General features: G+C 35.4%; 1 protein-coding gene across 2 annotated transcripts in view; it reads left to right on the plus strand.

Moving 5' to 3' along the window:
• The window catches only part of LOC100376714 (synaptotagmin-6-like), an 83288-nt gene that overhangs the window by 22083 nt on the left and 36246 nt on the right, over nt 1-24959 (plus strand). The window contains exon 1 of one of the 2 annotated variants that reach the window (XM_006814321.3): nt 16807-17159. The exons of the other annotated variant lie outside the window; for it this stretch is intronic. The gene's annotated coding sequence lies outside the window, so the exon portion shown is untranslated. Of the gene's footprint in view, nt 1-16806; nt 17160-24959 lie in introns of those variants that run through there. 2 annotated transcript variants of the gene reach the window in all.

Consider the following 24959-nt stretch of genomic DNA (forward strand, 5'->3'; position numbering starts at 1 on the left):
TAATAATGTTAGACAGGTCAATCTGGGCAACTATTGGAGCAGTTCGTTTTTCGCCGATATTATCGATAATATTGTTATTATCTAATAATATAATAGTCTAATAATGTCTAAAAATGTCTATGTTAGACATCTCTGCAAACATTTCATTTGATTTTATTAGACGATAATTATTCGATAATATCGGAGAAAAACGATCTTTTTCAATAGTTGTCCAGACATGGGTGTCTAACTTAGACTTTCTTAGATGATAATATCGTAGAAAAAAAAACGTAACATGAGTTAGTGATGCCAACATTTCATTAGATTTTATTAAACGATAACTATCCGATAATGATTTATATGACATTGGGGAGCCTGCATAATAATGTTTGTTGTTTAAATTGAAAAATGCTTGTCAGGAAATAGAAACTCTGGAAATAAAGGTAGTTTTTTTTCAACGAATAAAATAAGGTGACTGTTATATTACAGGATTAGCGGAGAAGGTGAGGGCATGGCTCGATGTATTTGATTTTATCATGCACCAGGTGATGGAAACAGACACACGCATCTTTGCTTTTATTTGTAGATTGCCGTTGCTGAGTTAATCACGGTCCGGAGAGTCAAATGTGAAGCTAATTATAAGATTGTATTAGTTAGACCATTCAAAGTACAGCTTGATTTTTTTTGGTTCAAATTGTATATATATGCGACTCTAACTACCTTTGAACTCTACATGGTAATTGTAAATGTGATCTGCTGGTCTTATATGACATTGATTCTAACAATATTATAGTATTCCTGCCCACCTAAAAGACAATTGTATTCGGTCACTGATATTCCACACTGCGACGAATTCACAACAGATGGGTTTGACATGTTCAGCATGACAGATACTGTTGCTATACTAAATCATTGGCGTGTACATTTAGTATATAATCTCATGTTCAAGCCACTTAAAACAACTGTACAAACAAACACATATGGTACCGCTACCCTTATGGGTCATACATTGTCAAGCAGGAACGCCGCTATTTAGCTGACAAAGCACGTCATGAAAAGTGCAGATAGTACAACAATTTCAATTACCATTTGTTCTATAACGGATGACCACGCTGCACTATAAATTACCTAGTTTTTTTTTCTTTATTATTGGACATTGAGACATTGATTTACCATTTTAGTCCCTATTAAATAAGTCTGCTGTGTTTGTTTCTTCAAAAGTCCGCAATGACAATTTACAGAGGTGCTGAAAATGCTGTCAAGTGTGATGAAATATACTCCCCATTATGCATATTTTTTTGTGTTTTATTCATTAAAAGACACAACCGTGTGCTTATGATTTTCTTAGTTAATGATATAGTATGTTTACTAACAAAGTGTGGGTTGCAAAAAACACCACTATTCTAGCAAAACACTAAACTATTTAGCAATTTTGACAAACAAGAAGAAAAGAAAAATATTTTGAATAAATTGTATTTTCACAGATTACTGTGAGCTGGTGACATTCATTAAACGTTTTCCAACCAATGTATATATGTATATAACTGTGAACTGGCATTTGTAACATCATATACTAGTGACATTTGTAACATAATAGACATTATGGAGTTGTGGACGTATAATGTTACGAATATCACATGTTACGTATATAATGTCACATAAATTACAAAAATATTAAATTACGTATATTGGAAACCTAGTATGCTGCAAATATCCCATAACTGAACAGAACTTCTCATATTCTATTTTTTTTATAGATAAACGAGTAACATAAGTCACAGCAATTTTACGTAACTTTTTTTTTAATGTCTATATTTGTGTTTCCGCACTAGAGTATGTTATATTTTGTTTTACATTTTGGTAGCCGAATCTTTAGAACGTAAATTGAGCAAAATTCGCTTACACTCTCTGAAAAAAAGCAGTGCTCGTTGAAACTGCATCTGATATATGATCATTTTGATGTTAAAATTGGAACAGAGATATACATAAACTTGCATAAGGTAGATGATTTTCGTGAAATCTTCTGTAGCCAATGGTTTGACGTCCAGTATAATGTAGATGACTGGTAGGCATCTAAAGAAGTCTTAAAAATTATCTTTGTTACTTGACCGCCTGATTAATTAATTATTCTGTAGACATGCAGATATGCAAATTTGCTTTGATGAAAATGCGCGTTGTTAATTTTAATCATTATTTATTTTTGGCTTATTTAGGATAGAGATCTGAATTTTTTTTTCAGAATAATAAGATCTATATGAGGATCCGAGAAATGTCATGATGACACTTTTAATCAGAAATATTAATTGATCCCCACCGATTGGCTCGTTTACTGTCCATATTGAGTTCTAGGCCGTGTTGAATGATTTGAGTTATTTCACTTAAGATCAGAGGTCATGGTCACGTTGACTTGATAGATTGATCAGGGACTTTGATTTCGTCGTATCAACATTTCAATGCCCATGTTGATTGATATCCGAGGGACGTACACGATATATCATCGTGTTTAGGTTGGATTCATTTTCTAAGGCAGTATCTCACATATGTCTTAATGATATGTGTTAACGCCGTGCAGGGACTAGATAATACTGAATGAACCATGCTGATCATGTTTTTTCTTACACTATGTAATATAAATCACTAACAAATGTCTATTACGCAATCATCTATTCTCAAAAAAATATGGCCATAAAGAAAAAAAACCTGCTGAATGGGATTTTCGAAACAAAGGTATACAGCACTGCATATGCACAACGCTTCAATTTATTCCCTAATGGTATTTTCCCTAGTGCATGGTATGTGTACCATTTCATCGCTACGCCCGTTAGTAATAAACAAGCGTCTTAACGAATGAGCTCCAATTGCAATGAACTAGACCAATCAACGAGGGAAATGTTTTAATTGAATACAAATGAATGAGTCGTGATTGCCTTTGACACGTTGGAGGACCCCTTAAGTCTGAAGAGTTTCGCAACGAACCGACGCTCAATTGACCAAATCGATCCGCTGTATTTGCAAAACATATTAGATATTCGCGATAGTGAAATTATTAGACGACTAAAGCAAATGTTTAAACATTGTGAGCTAGACTGATTAGTACAATTCCTATTTGACGGTTATCAGTCATGGCTATTACACCGATTTTTAATTTACATAGTGATGTTTATTTCCTCTGAACGCGAGGCTAATCTGGATAATCCGAAAACATGCACTAATTGCTCGTGTATTAGTTGATGACCTTACTACTTACAGCTGGCAATTAGATAATGTGTTTTGTGTATGGGAGGTTAATCAGTATATACACCCACAAATACACATCATCATCCTAGAAGATTTCGCGTACGTCATACTATCATACGTTGTCCTGAGATACAGAGCATCCCAGAATACCGTACCATATGAAATAAAACATACATCTTTAGTAATTATTTTTTGATGCCGCATGTTGATGAACTTATTGAATCTATAAGTATCGTTGTTGTTCTTTATTGCAGTAGAAATAGAAAATAAAAAAGAAAATTTATCGAAAAAATAGACTTGTCTTGCGAAAAAAAAGCAGCTGTTACTTCATTATAATCACAATGCGAAGTGTTTAGCAAGATACTATTATATCAAACAACGATGTAATAATGCATGTTTTTATTCTTATTGCATTTTTAATCTTTATATAATGTTGGTTAAATGTGAACGTTGACGGGATTGCTGAACATTCGTTTATAATTTTTCTTTGTTTTAGGTATCACCCAGCATGGAGATACCATATAAAAGGCGGTGGTGCTTACATGCAATTCGAAATTGTTCATTGCCGTATCGGCTACCTTAGGTAGTTTGGTTCATAAATTGTTGATTAGCTTCCATATTTGTTTCTTATTTTCAAGTAAATTTTGTCATTCAAGCATACGCTCTGTGTTGTCTACTATTGCCTATATATCGCATTCATTGATCATTATTGTCAAACATTCTGGACGGCAGCGAGAGGATTGTACTTTGTTAAGACGGCGACGAAGCAGTTCTATTTCTTGTAATTCGATTGCAATCCAATTGTATGTATGGATCAACAATAGACCGGGCACATAACTTATTGTCACCCGGTATCAACTGGAGTGCAGTATCTATGAATGATTATTGATTTATTTCAATTACATGAGCCGGATTACCTTCTAGTATCATCGGTATGTCAATAAATAATTTGGACTTTGCCTCGGAGCGGTATGAACCGGTGACCTTTATTCGGATGGTGACATCAGGAAAACGAAGCCTAGAGTACAAAAGTTGTATCAGGGCGTTGACCAAACGGCCAAACACAGAGAGCAAAACAAGTTGACCAGGTCCGGTGTATATGTCCGAGTCTGTCTCTCTAAAGTAGCATGTTTTTTTATAAGGTAAATCATGTGATCCAAATTGATACATCACACCTTTTATGATAGGACAGTGATTCAATACACCCGCATAAGTTTCCCCTGAAAATACATTGAATAAAAATACAAAAGTGATTTTAGCACCTCCACATCGTGATAATGTTTTACGGACTATATTATAACACGTGGTGCCATAAATCAAACGATGAAAATTAACAAAATCAACATAAATCCAGGACGAGGTTCTAGCTTAACTTATTAATCTGCTCGCCACTCATGTCAAGAGTCTATATCACACTGTTTTGTTATGTACACTGCAAAAAAAAGTAAAGTCACTGTCTGAATTGGATAATAGTTTTTACAGACATAAAATCAACTAAGTTGAAAATAACAACCTTCTCTATAAATATGTTGGAATATATTAAATAAAAATCGCCCCACCATTGAATTTACAGTGTGTGTATATTAAATAATGACAGTGTTATTAAAAAAGAACGCATTTGAGAAAAAAAAAAAGTGTGCGGCATGTTACCGTTTAACTAATGGTTTTCTGAGGCAAATAAGTAATTGTGTGGTTTCCGTGGATACTCAGCGACTGTGAGACAATTATGTTGCTAACATCTGATGCACAATCAAGTGTTTATATAAATGCAATGAGTTCAATATTTGTTCGGCGGCAATTCAAATGTCTAAAGCAACAGAATGTTAACTCCATGGCGACACCTATCAACATGTATTTACGTTTTTGTTTAACTATATATACTATACATTAATAAGGGTAAATGAAACTTTGAAATTGAACACACGTTTCTTCGTGAAATATAATTAATTTCCATTTTCTAATGTAGTATATACAGTCTCAAAGGTGACGTGTACTGAGTTTAAACTCGCGTTATCCTGAGATATAAATGAATGGAATGAAGACATAAATGTGAAAATGTTTAATTATAAAATGGGAATAGTGAACGACGGAAAAAATATAGTAGTCTACATGCATTCTCGCCGTTCCTTTCAACTTGTAGAGATAGCGATCAGGCCATACTAATCATCATGTTTGCGTTTGAGGCATTTGTTTGTGGGTGGGTAGTAGAGTAATGCTAACAAGATCATTAACAACTTTACCAAACGTGCAAAATGTCTTTAATCGTAGATTTCTGCAACACGACGAGCTGATGACAATAAAACTGCATGCAAGTCACGTGATTTACGTTTGCTACAGATGGAGATATCAATTACATGGCGGCCGATTGAAAATAAGTTGCAAGCGACAGAGGCCGAGCCGCGAGTCGGTATTCCCTGATTGCTTAGTGCGTCTGTCACATCGCTGCTAGATCGTGAAATTGAAAACACCAAAATAGAAACCATAATTTAAATGTGTGTGTGCTTCGGGGCTTCGCTGTAAAATAAGATAGAAGACTTTTGAAACATTTATTGCCATCGCCTAGGCAACGTAGATGCCATCTGTATATGTACGGATTCGCCATCATTTCTGTAAAAGCTCTCAAGTTATCACCGAGATGAGCTATATGCGGACATACCGGTTACTCAAATATTTGCTTACTCAAAACGTCGGTCGAAATTGACTACAGGCCATTTCGGGTCAGTTAGGCCATTTTGGGTCAGTCAGGTTGTTTGCGCGTACGCATCGCCAGAAATGAGTGGACAAGATGGCCGACTTCCGCCCTGGCCAGTGTTCCCCAGTCAAATAAACATCACAGGATGTGCCATAGAGAATGCATTGCATAAACATATATTAAAACAAAATTTAATTTTGAGTTTAAATTTTTCATTTTTTCACTTTTGTGTGCTTCGTAATAGAGAGGTGACGTTCCAAGCTTTCGATATGTTATAGATGTTTCCATTAAAACTCCACCATTAAATGCCCAACTTGCCGAAAAACCTGATGATATATTCTACACTGGCCCAGTGTATTACCAATGGACGATATGTAATTGTGTGCCAGACTCTATTTTTAAAAATAGGAAAATGCAGTAACGCAGGTGACTGTTCAAGTTTGTTTGCTTTGTTCTGGATACTCTCTGGTTCAATGAACACGGTGACGCAGCTGACGCAGTTGTAGACGCAGTATTCGCTGCCCAAATTAGAGTTAAAATTCATGCATTTTTTACACAGATGTACGATCCAGTTGTTAGCAAATATAACTGTTTTATTCCAATTAACAACAGGAAGTAACCTGAATCAGGATTTATTTTATGTCCTTCATTTCATGTTAAAAATTATCCCACTTTTCGAACGTGAACCACTATCGCCATACTGCTTTTGATGCTGTATCAGATCACAAGATCAATATATTGTATCGGCCGTTTTTCCTCTTTATAAAGAAGGGGTTTCATCACACTGTCTGTCCGTGAGTTGTGTATTATTCCACGACAGTCTCGACTTTTGTCTTGTAATGCGTCAGACAAACGTAATTTGCATACCAATCGCCGTTGACAACCACAATGATATTTACAAGATTAGTCTGTCCACATATTTTTGTATTAAGTATATAACAGGTGACTGTCTTCAATGCTATCTTAAGAGTGTACCTAAGGGTATATTGTCTTCTGGTAACCACAACCATTTATTACATGGCTTCATATGATCAGCTGACAAATACAAGTAGGCACAGAACAAATGAAACAAAAGATTACCTCACTGACTATTGTTTCCAACCCCAAGCTGTGAACTACTTAACATAACAATAGACTCTCAATTAGGCTAAACAATAGACCTTTAAAGTCTATGACATCATCTGTTGTCTTGAATAATTTTGCATGTAATTATAGTCACTGCAATTGGATAGATAGGAAATCTCAACTTGACCAGATTCTATTGTCTATTTCTGGCAATGCCTTCAGTGGAAAGGCGCTACACGCCGTCGTCAGCGGAGTTCAAATATTGTGCTGCGTATTGTTATTTTAATGTTATTTTGCCTGTAATTATTTATTTATTTTACATATTACGTAAGTGAAGAAGTTGATATATAGTTTGTTGCTGTGATATACGATGTCTTTTATTGTAATATATTATATAAACAGTGTATTGTATTTTTGTTTGCTTTGGTTCCCAATAATTGTGTTTTCAAGTTCTTGTAATTCTCCTTTTTGGCTCAGTATTGGTAAACATTCGTCGGGTTGAAACGTAAACTAATTCAAATGCCATACGTGATGTACATGATAGAGATTACCAGATTCATGGTGCACAGTAAATAGTGCATGACAGTGGACCTTTGAATGCAGGAGTGATCTAAAAACAGTTTGATAGTTTGCGTAATCGATTTATGTTTACTTATTAAGAAACATCAAACACGCATGTATTACTGGCATTCTCAGATGCAATGTGAATTTAGATTACGAACAATTCGTCCTGCGCTGTATTCAAGATTATATTTCGTACTATCCTATCTCAATTGATTTAGTCCGCGAAGTAAGTTATAATGTGTTATACAGTGATATTGTCGAATGTTGATGCGTTATTTTCATGGTGCTTTTCAATGTGTGGGTTTAGTTTTAAGATCATTCGGGGGGTGATCATTTACTTTCTATCTATAATTCAAACATCAGTGATTGTTTTTGTTCTGTTATATATCCATCTGTTCCTGAGCTTAAGAACATCATCACACAACCAGCTTGCTTTTACTTCGTGTCTTAAATTTATTCGGCTCAATACAACATACCGCTTAATAACAAAAAGATGATTTCAATTTAACCATCATTGCACTATTCACACTTACACGTATAACGTATTCCTCAGCTCATCTGTTTCGGCATGGTGTGTAATAATTTGACTCTGAATAGAACGTTGGTACTTATCGAACATCCATATTATGAGACTGCCAATGGGTATAACGCTTTCCGTTAAACAAACTATTTCGTGATGCCTAAGTCGTAGCAATGTACACAAGACTACACAAGAAACTATCAGCATGCTGTTTTCTGATTGGTCTGACTGTTAAGTATTAGGGTTGGGTAGCCAATCATGTACAATATTTAAATAGCTTTGCATTGATTAAACTGCTGATCTTTAAATCATTTGTAAAACTTCGCCTAGGCGCTTTCAGACTTTTAAAATAAAAAAAAAAAAAACTCCGAATACTTCAAGGCTATATAAGAATGATCTCAGCCTAAATTCCAATTGTCGACTATAACTTACAGTTACTGCTTAAAGCGCGGTAGTCGTCGCGCTGCGCATGTGCGAGATATATGGGTCTCATATAAACAAAGATGGCGACTTTGACTGTTGCGCAGATGAACGAGTACAAACTGACACGTTTTTAAGTTTTAATTAGGTAATTTTCATGTGATTGGAAGGTATCGAAGGAGTCACCGGCGGTAATCAGTGCAAGTCGCGCCCAGGTCAAACCTCATACTTGTGATTTCCATTTGAAGAGCGCATTGGATTGTGGGAAAATCGATGTTTATCAACAGAAATGTCGAACATGCGCAGCGCGACAATTACCGCGCTTTAACTATTACTCGTCGCAGTGGATTATAATCGACAGGATGACTAGAATCACACATGGAGCTCAATCGTTTCGAAATACATGACATTATACATTTCATTGGTTATATTCTCTGAAGTATATGTTATGTCGCAATGAACTTTTAATATATTGTATATGTATAAGGGGTCATTTGTTGTGTATATGTTTTTGGCCTTATAACATTAGCTTCATAGATTCTTACTAAATCGTTTTACTTTTATGTCGACAGATTCCTAGATTTATCGATTAGATTTACCCTTGTCTTCACTCTGCTCGCGATTATATTCGAACTAGGCAAGTTGGAAAAGTTTCCTATAAATATCCTGGCCATCAGAAACGATGCGCGAAAACGTATTTGTTCGAAACGGATACATAGCACGAAAGCAATGAAAAGCGATATAATGCATTGTATACTCATATCAGATAAACATCAAAATTGCTTTGACCTTTTTTCTCAATTTAATCAACTGTTGATAAACTGCCAAAAAACACGATTTATAACGAACCTCCATATGTTTTATGTAACAATTCTTACGAGGCAAGCACTTGAGATAACATTGTGTTTGATCAATGTGTTTGACGAGGAAAGACTTAATTAAAAAAAAGAGGAAACAAAATATATATATTTAATCTGTATTAAAATAATCAAATATTAATGCTGGACACTTCAGAGTAAAAAATAAGCATCACTAATCTTATAAACCTGGGCTTTGAGAATGCTCGGGCGATACTAGTACGCCATGTCTATAAATTGCGCCCTCTAGTGATAGAACGCTTCTGTGACGTCAAGAAGACGTATATAAGTAAAGACAATGTCGTTAAAATTCACTTTGCATGGTTGAGTAGTCGTTCCTAAACTAAAATAAAATGCTTCAAATACGTAATGCTCATTGATGGACGACTATTGTAACATATCATAAAGATGGCGACGCCTTGAACGGCGTACGTGTCACCCGTAGACCATTTACCCGGGAGTCGAAAATACGGGGTTTCGCATGCGCGCGCATACCATTTTGGGATGCAACGTAAACTTGTACGCGTGAGTATTTAGCTCCTGGACGTACCAATGGACGTCACATAAATCAAATTCCCTCTTAACGAATATGAGTAAAATAACATGTTTGTATTTTCCACGCACTCCAGTCTCGCTACTTCCGGGAAAGTGGTAAATTTACGTCACAGAAACGATTTATAGATAAAGTATATTAGGAAGCTCATATAGATATGCTTAAACTGTAAAATGTATTCAGTTGAACATTGGTATTACTCACACGCACGATGTTTTCCATGTACGCGTTACAGAACGGTAAACAACAATTGTACCCACTTGTGATATTTGAAATATATACTAAATGAATTAATGAATAATGAAAACAAATCCACATATTTTGGTATTTCGCTGTATACCTGTCAGAATAGTGAGAATTGTATAGCTCTGCGAACATAAATTAAAAGACTTTCCTGGACCAGGCCAACATGGATTCCACACAACCTAAATAAAATCAATAAAAAAGAATTGATTTTTGCATTTAAGGACAATTAAACTGTCAACTAAGATAAACAATCAGAAAATATTGCGAAGCAACAATATTGGATTATGTAGGAGGTCAGCTAGAGTTCAACTAAAAAATAACCTCGTTTTTTGACGGACACATTAAGCAAAATATAAGTTGGATACATGTTCCTTTAAGAGATGAACATATTTATTCACATACCGCAATGGAAGACGCGGCATAAATTGGTTTGTCATTGTTACATTATTCACCAACATCACAATCACCTGATCACAATCATTTCAGTCATCATAAGAATCTAGTAGCATGTTAAGGTAACAATTTACTCGATGTTTCACCATGAAAATATATAATATTAATATCTTATTTTTAAATCGCCAGTCGCAAATCAGCGATAGCCGTGTGCTTACCTCATGTATGCATTACGATTATGACAATGGTGGCAGTGGTAGTGAGTCTTTGTATGTGAAACAGATTTTGTTGTAGAACACATAGGCTGTTTATAACTGACGCCCAGATAATTTTATAGCATAACACTAGCCGATGACTAAACACCATACTCCTCTAATATAAAGTAGATCCATATTACTGTTACATCGTAATGATCTAAAAGAATCGAGATCCACAATACTGTTACATCGTAATGATCTAAAAGAGTAGAGATCCACAATACTGTTACATCGTAATGATCTAAAAGAGTAGAGATCCATAATACTGTTACATCTTAATGATCTAAAAGAGTACAGATCCATAATACTGTTACATTGTAATGATCTAAAAGAGTAGAGATCTACAATACTGTTACATCGTAATGATCTAAAAGAGTAGAGATCCACAATACTGTTACATCGTAATGATCTAAAAGAGTAGAGATCCATAACACTGTTACATCGTAATGATCTAAACGAGTAGAGATCCATAATACTGTTACATCTTAATAATCTAAAAGAGTACAGATCCATAATACTGTTACATCGTAATGATCTAAAAGAGTAGAGATCCATAATACTGTTACATCGTAATGATCTAAAAGAGTAGAGATCCATAATACTGTTACATCGTAATGATCTAAAAGAGTAGGGATCCACAATACTGTTACATCGTAATGATCTAAACGAGTAGAGATCCATAATACTGTTACATCTTAATGTTCTAAAAGAGTAGAGATCCATAATACTGTTACATCGTAATGATCTAAAAGAGTAGAGATCCATAATACTGTTACATCGTAATGATCTAAAAGAGTAGAGATCCATAATACTGTTACATCGTAATGATCTAAAAGAGTAGAGATCCATAATACTGTTACATCGTAATGATCTAAAAGAGTAGAGATCCATAATACTGTTACATTGTAATGATCTAAAAGAGTAGAGATCCATAATACTGTTACATCGTAATGATCTAAAAGAGTAGAGATCCATAATACTGTTACATCGTAATGATTTAAAAGACTGGAGATCCATAATACTGTTACATCGTAATGATCTAAAAGAGTAGAGATCCATAATACTGTTACATCGTAATGATCTAAAAGAGTAGAGATCCATAATACTGTTACATTGTAATGATCTAAAAGAGTAGAGATCCATAATACTGTTACATCGTAATGATCTAAAAGAGTAGAGATCCATAATACTGTTACATCGTAATGATCTAAAAGAGTAGAGATCCATAATACTGTTACATTGTAATGATCTAAAAGAGTAGAGATCCATAATACTGTTACATCGTAATGATCTAAACGAGTAGAGATCCATAATACTGTTACATCGTAATGATCTAAAAGAGTAGAGATCCATAATACTGTTACATCGTAATGATCTAAAATAGTAGAGATCCATAATACTGTTACATCTTAATGATCTAAAAGAGTAGAGATCCATAATACTGTTACATCGTAATGATCTAAAAGAGTAGAGATCCATAATACTGTTACATTGTAATGATCTAAAAGAGTAGAGATCCATAATACTGTTACATTGTAATGATCTAAAAGAGTAGAGATCCATAATACTGTTACATTGTAATGATCTAAAAGAGTAGAGATCCACAATACTGTTACATCGTAATGATCTAAAAGAGTAGAGATCCACAATACTGTTACATCGTAATGATCTAAAAGAGTAGAGATCCACAATACTGTTACATCGTAATGATCTAAAAGAGTAGAGATCCACAATACTGTTACATCGTAATGATCTAAAAGAGTAGAGATCCATAATACTGTTACATTGTAATGATCTAAAAGAGTAGAGATCCACAATACTGTTACATCGTAATGATCTAAAAGAGTAGAGATCCATAATACTGTTACATCGTAATGATCTAAAAGAGTAGAGATCCACAATACTGTTACATCGTAATGATCTAAAAGAGTAGAGATCCACAATACTGTTACATCGTAATGATCTAAAAGAGTAGAGATCCATAACACTGTTACATCGTAATGATCTAAACGAGTAGAGATCCATAATACTGTTACATCTTAATGATCTAAAAGAGTACAGATCCATAATACTGTTACATCGTAATGATCTAAAAGAGTAGAGATCCATAATACTGTTACATCGTAATGATCTAAAAGAGTAGGGATCCACAATACTGTTACATCGTAATGATCTAAACGAGTAGAGATCCATAATACTGTTACATCTTAATGTTCTAAAAGAGTAGAGATCCATAATACTGTTACATCGTAATGATCTAAAAGAGTAGAGATCCATAATACTGTTACATCGTAATGATCTAAAAGAGTAGAGATCCATAATACTGTTACATCGTAATGATCTAAAAGAGTAGAGATCCATAATACTGTTACATCGTAATGATCTAAAAGAGTAGAGATCCATAATACTGTTACATTGTAATGATCTAAAAGAGTAGAGATCCATAATACTGTTACATCGTAATGATCTAAAAGAGTAGAGATCCATAATACTGTTACATCGTAATGATTTAAAAGACTAGAGATCCATAATACTGTTACATCGTAATGATCTAAAAGAGTAGAGATCCATAATACTGTTACATCGTAATGATCTAAAAGAGTAGAGATCCATAATACTGTTACATTGTAATGATCTAAAAGAGTAGAGATCCATAATACTGTTACATCTTAATGATCTAAAAGAGTAGAGATCCATAATACTGTTACATTGTAATGATCTAAAAGAGTAGAGATCCATAATACTGTTACATCGTAATGATCTAAAAGAGTAGAGATCCATAATACTGTTACATCGTAATGATCTAAAAGAGTAGAGATCCATAATACTGTTACATTGTAATGATCTCAAAGAGTAGAGATCCATAATACTGTTACATCGTAATGATCTAAACGAGTAGAGATCCATAATACTGTTACATCGTAATGATCTAAAAGAGTAGAGATCCATAATACTGTTACATCGTAATGATCTAAAAGAGTAGAGATCCATAATACTGTTACATCTTAATGATCTAAAAGAGTAGAGATCCATAATACTGTTACATCGTAATGATCTAAAAGAGTAGAGATCCATAATACTGTTACATTGTAATGATCTAAAAGAGTAGAGATCCATAATACTGTTACATTGTAATGATCTAAAAGAGTAGAGATCCATAATACTGTTACATTGTAATGATCTAAAAGAGTAGAGATCCACAATACTGTTACATCGTAATGATCTAAAAGAGTAGAGATCCACAATACTGTTACATCGTAATGATCTAAAAGAGTAGAGATCCATAATACTGTTACATTGTAATGATCTAAAAGAGTAGAGATCCACAATACTGTTACATCGTAATGATCTAAAAGAGTAGAGATCCATAATACTGTTACATCGTAATGATCTAAAAGAGTAGAGATCCACAATACTGTTACATCGTAATGATCTAAAAGAGTAGAGATCCATAATACTGTTACATCGTAATGATCTAAAAGAGTAGAGATCCATAATACTGTTACATTGTAATGATCTAAAAGAGTAGAGATCCATAATACTGTTACATCGTAATGATCTAAAAGAGTAGAGATCAATAATACTGTTACATCGTAATGATCTAAAAGAGTAGAGATCCATAATACTGTTACATCGTAATGATCTAAAAGAGTAGAGATCCATAATACTGTTACATTGTAATGATCTAAAAGAGTAGAGATCCATAATACTGTTACATCATAATGATCTAAACGAGTAGAGATCCAAAATACTGTTACATCGTAATGATCTAAAAGAGTAGAGATCCATAATACTGTTACATCGTAATGATCTAAAAGAGTAGAGATCCATAATACTGTTACATCTTAATGATCTAAAAGAGTAGAGATCCATAATACTGTTACATCGTAATGATCTAAAAGAGTAGAGATCCATAATACTGTTACATTGTAATGATCTAAAAGAGTAGAGATCCATAATACTGTTACATTGTAATGATCTAAAAGAGTAGAGATCCATAATACTGTTACATTGTAATGATCTAAAAGAGTAGAGATCCACAATACTGTTACATCGTAATGATCTAAAAGAGTAGAGATCCACAATACTGTTACATCGTAATGATCTAAAAGAGTAGAGATCCATAATACTGTTACATTGTAATGATCTAAAAGAGTAGAGATCCACAATACTGTTACATCGTAATGATCTAAAAGAGTAGAGATCCATAATACTGTTACATCGTAATGATCTAAAAGAGTAGAGATCCACAATACTGTTACATCGTAATGATCTAAAAGAGTAGAGATCCATAATACTGTTACATCGTAATGATCTAAAAGAGTAGAGATCCATAATACTGTTACATTGTAATGATCTAAAAGAGTAGAGATCCACAATACTGTTACATCGTAATGATCAAAAAGAGTAGAGATCCACAATACTGTTACATCGTAATGATCTAAAAGAGTAGGGATCCACAATACTGTTACATCGTAATGATCTAAAAGAGTAGAGATCCACAATACTGTTACATCGTAATGATCTAAAAGAGTAGAGATCCACAATACTGTTACATTGTAATGATCTAAAAGAGTAGAGATCCATAATACTGTTACATCGTAATGATCTAAAAGAGTAGAGATCCATAATACTGTTACATCGTAATGATCTAAAAGAGTAGAGATCCACAATACTGTTACATCGTAATGATCTAAAAGAGTAGAGATCCATAATACTGTTACATTGTAATGATCTAAAAGAGGAGAGATCCACAATACTGTTACATCGTAATGATCTAAAAGAGTAGAGATCCATAACACTGTTACATCGTAATGATCTAAAAGAGTAGAGATCCATAATACTGTTACATTGTAATGATCTAAAAGAGTAGAGATCCATAATACTGTTACATTGTAATGATCTAAAAGAGTAGGGATCCACAATACTGTTACATTGTAATGATCTAAAAGAGTAGAGATCCATAATACTGTTACATTGTAATGATCTAAAAGAGTAGAGATCCATAATACTGTTACATTGTAATGATCTAAAAGAGTAGAGATCCATAATACTGTTACATCGTAATGATCTAAAAGAGTAGAGATCCATAATACTGTTACATTGTAATGATCTAAAAGAGTAGAGATCCATAATACTGTTACATTGTAATGATCTAAAAGAGTAGATATCCATTATACTGGTACATCGTAATGATCTAAAAGAGTGGTTGTTAAAAATAACGATCTAATAATGTTTGTTTTCCATATGCTCAAATGTGATTTCAAATATGTGGACGTATATGCATAAAGTAGAACATTTACACTATATCAATGTTGTCAGTTTAGACTCATTCTCTGGGAGGTGATTTAGAGAATTTGACATGCTTTCATACCAGAACATGAATCTAAAAAACAATCACCGGTATCTTACGCGACATTTCGTAGTTTTTATATCTTAAACTGTTTGTTTCCCGTGATGGTTGTTATCAGTTCTCAGTTTTTCCCGCGATTAGTAAAGCTTTGTGATGTGATTGATGCCAAATGGCTTGTGATTACGTGTTTGGTTTCCAGGGTGAGCCAGTGGTTCAGAGCAAATTTCGATTTTTACAAAAAACAAGGCGCTTTCGATCGTATTATGCGGACCATCATAATAATTTCCCATGCAAATATGCTATGTAGGTCAATTGAAGGGTCATATAAAATGATTTTTAACCAGTGGCATTATTTAATTAGTTTTACGTTCCAGGCTCCGGCCAACAATGAAGGCAATATCCGTTTTTGCCAGTTGCCTCACGTAATTGTCAGGAGAAGATGAAATAACATATCGCTATCAATTCCATGTTGCTTTCCCACTGAAAAAAAAAAAAAAAAAAACTTGTCAGAAATTATTCTGAAGGCATATAATGCAAGGTAACACATTCACCATGTCTGACGTCAAGCGTCGCTATAGCAACGGGTGCGTTCACAGTACGCTTCCAGGGAAGTTCGTGTATATAAACGGCGTATTCTTAATATGCTAATTAGATGTTTGTGAAGGTATCATTTTTTTCAGTTATCAGACGGAGAGAGTGCTAATGCTTTTTTTGCTCTTGTATTTCACTCGAGCAGTTCTCGTTCTATTGTGAGTTGACAAGTAATTTGCAAGGTAGCCAAGATTGTTCAATCCAACTCTGCAGCTGATCTGCACTGAATGACGGTCGGCTATCCCCCGAGTTATTGTACGTTGAGAACCCTTAACACGAATACAGGCAGCGGATTTGCGGCCATCCTGTTGCAGTAGCACGACGCAGTGTTGTGTGTTTCCCGTGTGATTTGAGTTTTCACAGCGACACCGCTTTCGTTAATACTTCTCATGGAATAAGCCCACCACTCATTCCATCACAAGGATCCTGCAGGTACATATTTTTTTTTGTTAGTTTTATTCGATTAATATATAGATTTTTTTTTTGCTTTCTTTTTTTCTGCAACTCGTAGATATTGCATAAGTTATGCGCTTGTCAGCAGTAAACGAATAAGCAATATTCTGATCCATGTGCGTTGTACGGAGATAACTGTAATACGAACACACCACTTGACTCCTGAAACCCGTTGGTTTTTGTGTGTGTTTTTTTCTCTCTCGCTCAATTGCTCCTATCTCCCCTGTCGCGTGTAGTGTATAGGTCAACTTGACACCAACAGTACACTGATAGAGAGAATACGTGATAGCGAGTAAAGACTATGATGTATATAAGATATAATGATATGTCGGTGGAAGGAAACATAACACGGAAGGTAATAATTGGCCATATTTCGTCAATACGAGATGAGTAATTTATAGGTGACGCCGTTTTATTTGTTCACCTATTAACACGATTTTACCCAACGTGAGATTTAATATCCACGACGGAAAATCCTGTGTTGGTTTAACTTGTGACAACTATAAAAATATGTAGATAGTGCACAACCTTTGGATTGGGAAATCAAAATATTGTCACACATACTGCGATCACTAACAAATTTGCAGCCAGTTGAAAATAAACGAAATCTCCAATATATGCGTTTTAATCTATGTAACGAGAAAACGTTTTACAGAGGCTTGGCAATCGTGTACACAAATAGTAAAAAAAAAAACTAGCTAAAATACGTTTTACAATAACGTGCATGTTATCAATAGGTATTCTGATAGCAGGGTAGGAAAACAACTACCACATAAATAACGCAGTAGTACAAGTCAATCCGTTATAGATACTGGTAATGAAACCGAATAGCAACGTGACACAACACTGTGCAATGGAAAACGGGCAGATCGCCTTGGCATTAGAAAACACGTTATTTATTTATTAGTTGAGTGTTAAATAATGTATTTGCATTGAATTATGGGATATGTGATTATAAATATATTTCACTCTGATTTTTTTTTTACTAAACCGATTGTAGTGGTTTGTGCACATAGTATTGATGCTCACTTCGGGGGCTAAGAAATTTCGTTCAACTCTCTGTACTCTCCTGCATACCCGTTCGTCTGATTTTCAATTTGAATTTCGCGATTAATCATCAACGTAAATCACGACGCATGGCTTTATTAGCCTAAGAACTAGATTCTCTCGCAATTTGTATTTAGTGATAGAGTGATGGGGAAAAACAATTAGCACGCTATTTCTGAATTCCGACCATGACCATGGCCATGAACATTCAGGTTACATTCGATGCGATAATCTTATTATGGAAACACGGATTCGCATTTTGAAGCGATACTACACTGAGTCGAAATAAGTGCGTCCACGATTTGCGCCAAATTATTGTCTAATGCTTACGTCATTCTGCGTAAAGAATTGGGTGTTTGCGCAGTTTACACCGTATCATGGCATAGTGTTAAAGATAAGCTTACACGTGTCAACAATATTCACGATGAGCGCATGCAAAGCCATACTATATTCTGTCTTATGTGTTCATATCGATTTTAAATATCTCGACAATTTTTTGGACGTAATCTCGTTCTATAATTTAAATGCGCGTGCAAATAAGTTGTAGTTTGCGAGGCGTAAGACACTATTGGTTATCGTCTTGTACTCCGATGTTTTTTTGTTTTTTTTGTCCGGAATAAAATATGTATTTTATATCAAATCTTGTATGCCAAAGTATCGCATTCAGCGTCTGGTCCCGCAGCCAAATCATGAATAAAACAACCAAAATTATTGCTTCAATATTCAAATTAAATCTATGAAATAACAGCTCATCCATCGACAAAGAACTTAGGATTTTATAATTCCATATTCCATAATTCACCTGTCAATGTTCGTGAAGGGGAATTATAATTTTGCACCGAGCGACTTAAAATGTCTGATACGGTACAATGAATAGATGCAAATGACGTCACTGAGACGGATCGTACTTGGAACTCTCGCGATATTTTACTGGCAGCTACATTTTAATGTCTTTAAATAGCCCATTTGAGTCTTTCTAACGGGAACATGCCTGTTCCATCAGGGAGAGACTGTGTTGTCTGCAACGACAGCGTCATATTTTCAACTAGTCGCCCAGGGAAATTCGCAATGTATTTTAAAACATTTATATCTCTGTGGTTCAGTCGGCGTAATTTAATACGCCTCGTAACATCCAGATACTACTGCCTTTGGTGTAAATCACAGCTTGTTTGACGAACCCTGGATCAATGACAGCCATTAAATATACGTAAACAAGAACAAGCTAGGTGCATATTTACTCAGAATAGAAATGTGTTGTAGGTCTATTAGGTTCTGGAATTAACAGTTCATTCTCTGCCATCAAAGCAATATGTGTTTTTAGTTTCCCTAGACGTAATGAAAACGCACGTTAAACATCTATCAACAAATCATGCAAGCAGTCCATTTAGGACAGCATTTTTTTTAAATTCATCATTTATTTCGTATTATTATAATTATCCCTATCTAGCTCATTTGCATACACCATGGATTATGCATCACATACAGTCTACGATTTATAGGAATTGGTTGCGGCCTGTGTCCAAACCTATCCATGTTCCATTTCATCCAAAGTTACTTTAAAATTAAACGAGTTCTTTGGTCGTCCACTAGACTAGACAAAGGGCAATAAAACAAATCACGTTCATTTACATATACTGTTTTAATTACTTTACCGAACAAAAAAAAAACGTTCATTAAATAACGTGTGTCATATTTCGTTTAAATATTCTTAATTAAATACTATTCACACATTTGTTTAATTGATTTAAAAAGCCAAAAAACTTATTGCTAAAGCATTATATTGGTTCAAGTACGCGCTATTTTGACTATCTTGAAATTATCGTGTAAGCAGGAAATTAAACCATCTCGGTATCCATGGAGCATGTACACGCTCCTGCTCGTTTTTATTTTACTTTGTTATATCTCTAGTTAATGAACAAATTTTCCCCGCAGGATATCAATAATGCATAGGCTCACTTCCGCCCTTTAACTTATTTCTTGAGTGTTTCCCATGCAACCCGCCCGGAACTACTTTTGTGAACTTGGCCGGAAGTGGACTGAGTTGTGAATGCGATATGCAATAATGCTAACTTGGCTTCGACAGCGGGGTAAACGTCAATGGCAACTATGTTTATGCCAAACTCAAAGAGTCGCACGCAGGTAAAGCTCGGCGAAATCACGCGTAGTGACGGTTGCCGAGGTAACGCACTTTTTAGACGCGCGTCAACGATGTTTATTTCTGATAAGTAAACATAACACCGTCCAAGCACGACGATATCGCATTTTAGTGTTTGCCAAAGTTATCTTACCACCATCATTTGAATGTAGTGGAAATATTTCTGGAACCTCGACTCGAAGATAAGAGGTTTGATCAATCAGTAATACCTTTTATTCACCATCTGCACAATCTGAGTCTGCGCATAATCTAATTATCAATTGGTAAGACGTAATACAATCATGCATACATGTGGCCACGATCCCCAAATACAAACACAATAGTTTAGATTTATAACAATACAGATACAGCAATAGAGTTCCGCTTTTATTTATTAGTGTATTCCAGTTGGAATTGTGAATGAAACTGCGTATCATAAAAATCACTGCGATATTTTTTGTTTAATCATAAAGAAAACAGCTACAACTGATGTGGGAATAAGCGTAAACATAATACGTGTATTAGAAGTATGCATTCATCGTTTTCATAAGATATATATATAGGTTTCTGTGTGTCGCTGTCACAGTTTGCTAATGAAATCGACAAAAACAATTACCTGTAGTTTGTTTGTTTTTTTATCTTTTCGCAAACTACGAAGCAACATCTTACTTTGTGTCCCATTCAAATGAATGGGTATTCTAATTAAGGCTATACCTGGCGGTGATGATATTTAATTACACGATTCCGTAATTGTGAACTGACGGTGACTTGATTGCGTTATTTTCTTCCAAGACTAGAAGATTGGCTTAATGAAAATGTTGTCTTCTTCAACCAACCTCTGCAGGTATACATTTCCGACGATATTATTTTGTCGTAATATACCTTGCTAGCAAACGACCTCCGAAAGCCACGAGGTAGGTTGAAGAAGACAACATTTACAGAAATGATGGCGAATCCGTACATATACAGATGGCATCTACGTTGCCTAAGTGATGGCAAGCCGCCGCGAAACATTTGTTTGCCCTTTCAATTGTATTCCATTCCCTGTCCTCATCGAACCCACTGTTCAGCTTATCTACGTGGACTCACAGACGGAAGTGAGACCAAAAAACAAGTCTCGCGGATTTCTCGCTCTGAACGAGATCATGGAGGCCATTATGTCTCACCATTATTCAACACATGGCGTGGCGCGGGGCTCAATGGCTTTACGCCGAGGGCAAAGTATGGGATCCTTCTTTAATTAAATTCTGTGAATAATTCATCAATTTCATTCCCATTGGAATGCTTGAACGGATAGCAATATGTGAAAAGCCGTAGTTATAGTCTTCTTTTCAAAATGAAGTGTGCATATGTATGGTACACCGAACACACATGGCTCTCATTTATATTGCCTGACTGTTTTTTATTATATGAAAAACGATGTAGGCATTCATTGTGGACAGTTATTGTTTGGCAAAGTAGGGCAAAGTCTTGTTTCTAGAGTTAGGCTAGTATATCAATCAATGATTCAGCACTAATGCGCTGAAACGCAGATTTTCGAACAAACTTAATCGACTTATCTATATTTATAACCTCAGCTCAGGCTGACAATTGGTTGAAGTTGATTGTGAGCTAGTAGTATTCATCAAATCAAACCCTGTCGCGTCCAATGGCTCGCATGCACGATTGTAATTCGGCTGCACGTATTGAGGTGTGTATTGAATGTTGCGTAATATACACACGTGTACTCAATAGTCTATGTATTTATATTTTCACGTATATTCGTAAGTTGGTATGTCTGTATGCATGTCTGTACTTTGGGTGAATAGAGTATGTTTTTTTATTATTGTAATTTGGATGCATGTGAGTCGGTTTCAGTACTTATACGGGTTCGTCTACATGCGGGTCCGTCAATGGGATGGCATATGTTAACGTATTTGCTTGCGTTGTCCGTCACGAACTCTGAGGTTATTAATGTCATAATATTATTGGTACGCATATGTGCATCGTTTGAATACTGTTTGTTCCACAGCAAATGTATTTAAAGTGTAATATGGAGTCGTATCGTGTCTTTCGGTGGAGGTTCTTGAAGATGCATCTTAATTGGAAGTAATTTCATACCATGATCAATCACTTATTATTTGTGCTTCATTAATGATGGCACGCATATCAATTTGACGCAAATGGTATCCAGAGACAATTTCTTTGTGATTATAAATCAATAAGTAAGCCATGGCGTGTGTACGAACTTGGGCGTCCTGCTTTTATTAGAAGGTTACTCACGTATCAACTATTAAAGCGACAATTTTATTTTATTTTCCAATAATGAATACACGGACCCTCTTCACGAGGAAACTGCTCATTGTAACCTGCGACGAGGAGCGAAGTTCTCGTCATTAAGGAATCCATGCAGTCGCGTGAGATGATTGACACATTCAAGCGCGCTCGGCGTGCATGCATTGATTTTAACTGCGCATGCTCTAAAAATAACGACAGCTGTAGATCGCATGATTTTCATCACAATACCACACAAGACCTGCTATATCGTGCCACCTCTCCGTTTCTCATGCATGGAATAATTCTCAAAGTATAGCGTGGAGAATAAAGAGCTTTTATGTCACGTGGTTTTCAAGCTAACTCATGATACAGCGAATGATCTCTGTTAGTGTATATCATTCCGCGTATGTGAGCCAGTCATAATATCGTCGACGTCAGCGATAATGAGGCTCCAGAGCAAACACTATGATTTGTTCTAGGCTTGTTATAGCAGGAAGAATAAGATGATTACTATCTTGGGAGAACGATTGGGAAGTACCACTAGCACCTCAAGACCCCTACTCATTTCATGACAGCCAAAATGACACAATTTATGAATTACCTGAGCCGTTCTCCTACCAAAAATAACGATTCATCCCTTTTTTAGAATTTTTTTTAGCATTATTTCAATAATGAATGTTGATAATTTCGACCACTTTTCAGACACAATTTAGACACTTTACCTCAATTAGAAGGGACCCTAGTTTGCGACACATATGTAAACAACTTCCCAATGGTAGTTTCCCCTAATTGGGACGCAACGTAGAAAACTTAGCTTTGTTACACATGTGCTCGTGGTACTGTAAAATGACTAATTTTCACTGGGTTTAAATTTCACTGATTTACCATTTCAGGCATATTCAGTGGGTTTTAAATTCACGGTTTCGTCATTTAGATAATGTGTTCTATGCTAAATTTTACATATTCACTGTGTTTTAATTTAGCGCATTTTTCCAGTCAGCGAAATAAGCTAAATTAAAACCCAGTGAATAATTACCCCCTTTACAGTATATCAGGCCCGAGATAACGCAATAGAGTGCGGTAGTCATCGCGCCACGCATGCGCGAGCTAGATGGGTCTCATATAAAACAAAGATGGTGACTTTGACTTTTGCGCAGATCAACGAGCCCAAACTGACACGTTACCTAGTTTCAATTAAGTATTTTTTTAGTTGATTTGGAAGGTATTGAAGGAGTTACGGGTCAAGAGCGCATCGGATTGTGTGAAAATCGATGTTTATCAACACAAATGTCGCACATGTGCAGCGCGACGACCACCGCCCTTTAAATTGTCGCAGTAATTGTCTTTGAATGATGGTTATGATCGTCGGTTTTCCACAACATGGAATATGACGAAATACACGCTGTGTACACTAGTTATTTTCAATGCCTATCGCTAAAGTATTTACAAAAAAAAAAAACTTTAATCTTTAAAAACAAAATCATTTTAGTAGTTTTTACACAGATTGTGTACGCATATTCAAACGAATTTAAGATATTTTCCATCTCAGTCGAAATCTTACACAGGAAACATGTGGACAAGATTGGCAACAAATAGCGCCATATCATGCGTCACGATATCCACTTAGTCACTTAGTCCATTAAGGAAGTATCATTTTGTTGATCACATAATTCCACAAGCGCGACTCTATCGCATATATAAATGTAGAGTCTATTTGGTTTAATGGTTTTTTGTCTTTTGTTTTGTCTTTTGCCTGGAAATTAAAGCAGGAGTGTCGTCACCGACGCATGCGTCAGATGGCCATAGCGTGTCATTGTTTACAAACAAGCATCTACTCATGAGCCTTTGCGTACTTAGTGTGTGTCACGGTTGTTATCATCGCTTGAGACTCAATTCCCGCGCGTGCGCAGGTGACGACTCTCCCGCTTTAAGCTGCGGGCGTTTACGTGAAATTCGAACGCACACAGCACAACGATAGGTAGAATCTATTAGTGGTTTACTGTTTATAGAGTGGTATACAAAACTAATTCCGACTGTTTCTGTATAGGGTGTGTGTTCACTGTGACGTTGCCGTCTTCACGCGTCTTACGCGTCCCCCGCGTCGTATACGACCGCGTGTACCTTACACTGTTTTTTTACGCGGAATTCAAAAACACGCAACACATTGACAGCCAGCATCGCCCTTCAACGCATGAATGCATGAATCTCTGCTTCATTTTCGCCGATGTCATATTTAGCGCGAAGTGTTGACGGATTATCCCCGGCCTAAGGTTACCTAGAACTATCTGTTTCGTGTTAGACACCTCGCTAATATGACTCTCGGGAATCGGATACAGGTATCA

Source organism: Saccoglossus kowalevskii, chromosome 12 (genome assembly GCF_978046115.1).
Source record: "Saccoglossus kowalevskii chromosome 12, keSacKowa6.1, whole genome shotgun sequence".
Classification (NCBI taxonomy): Eukaryota; Metazoa; Hemichordata; class Enteropneusta; family Harrimaniidae; genus Saccoglossus; species Saccoglossus kowalevskii.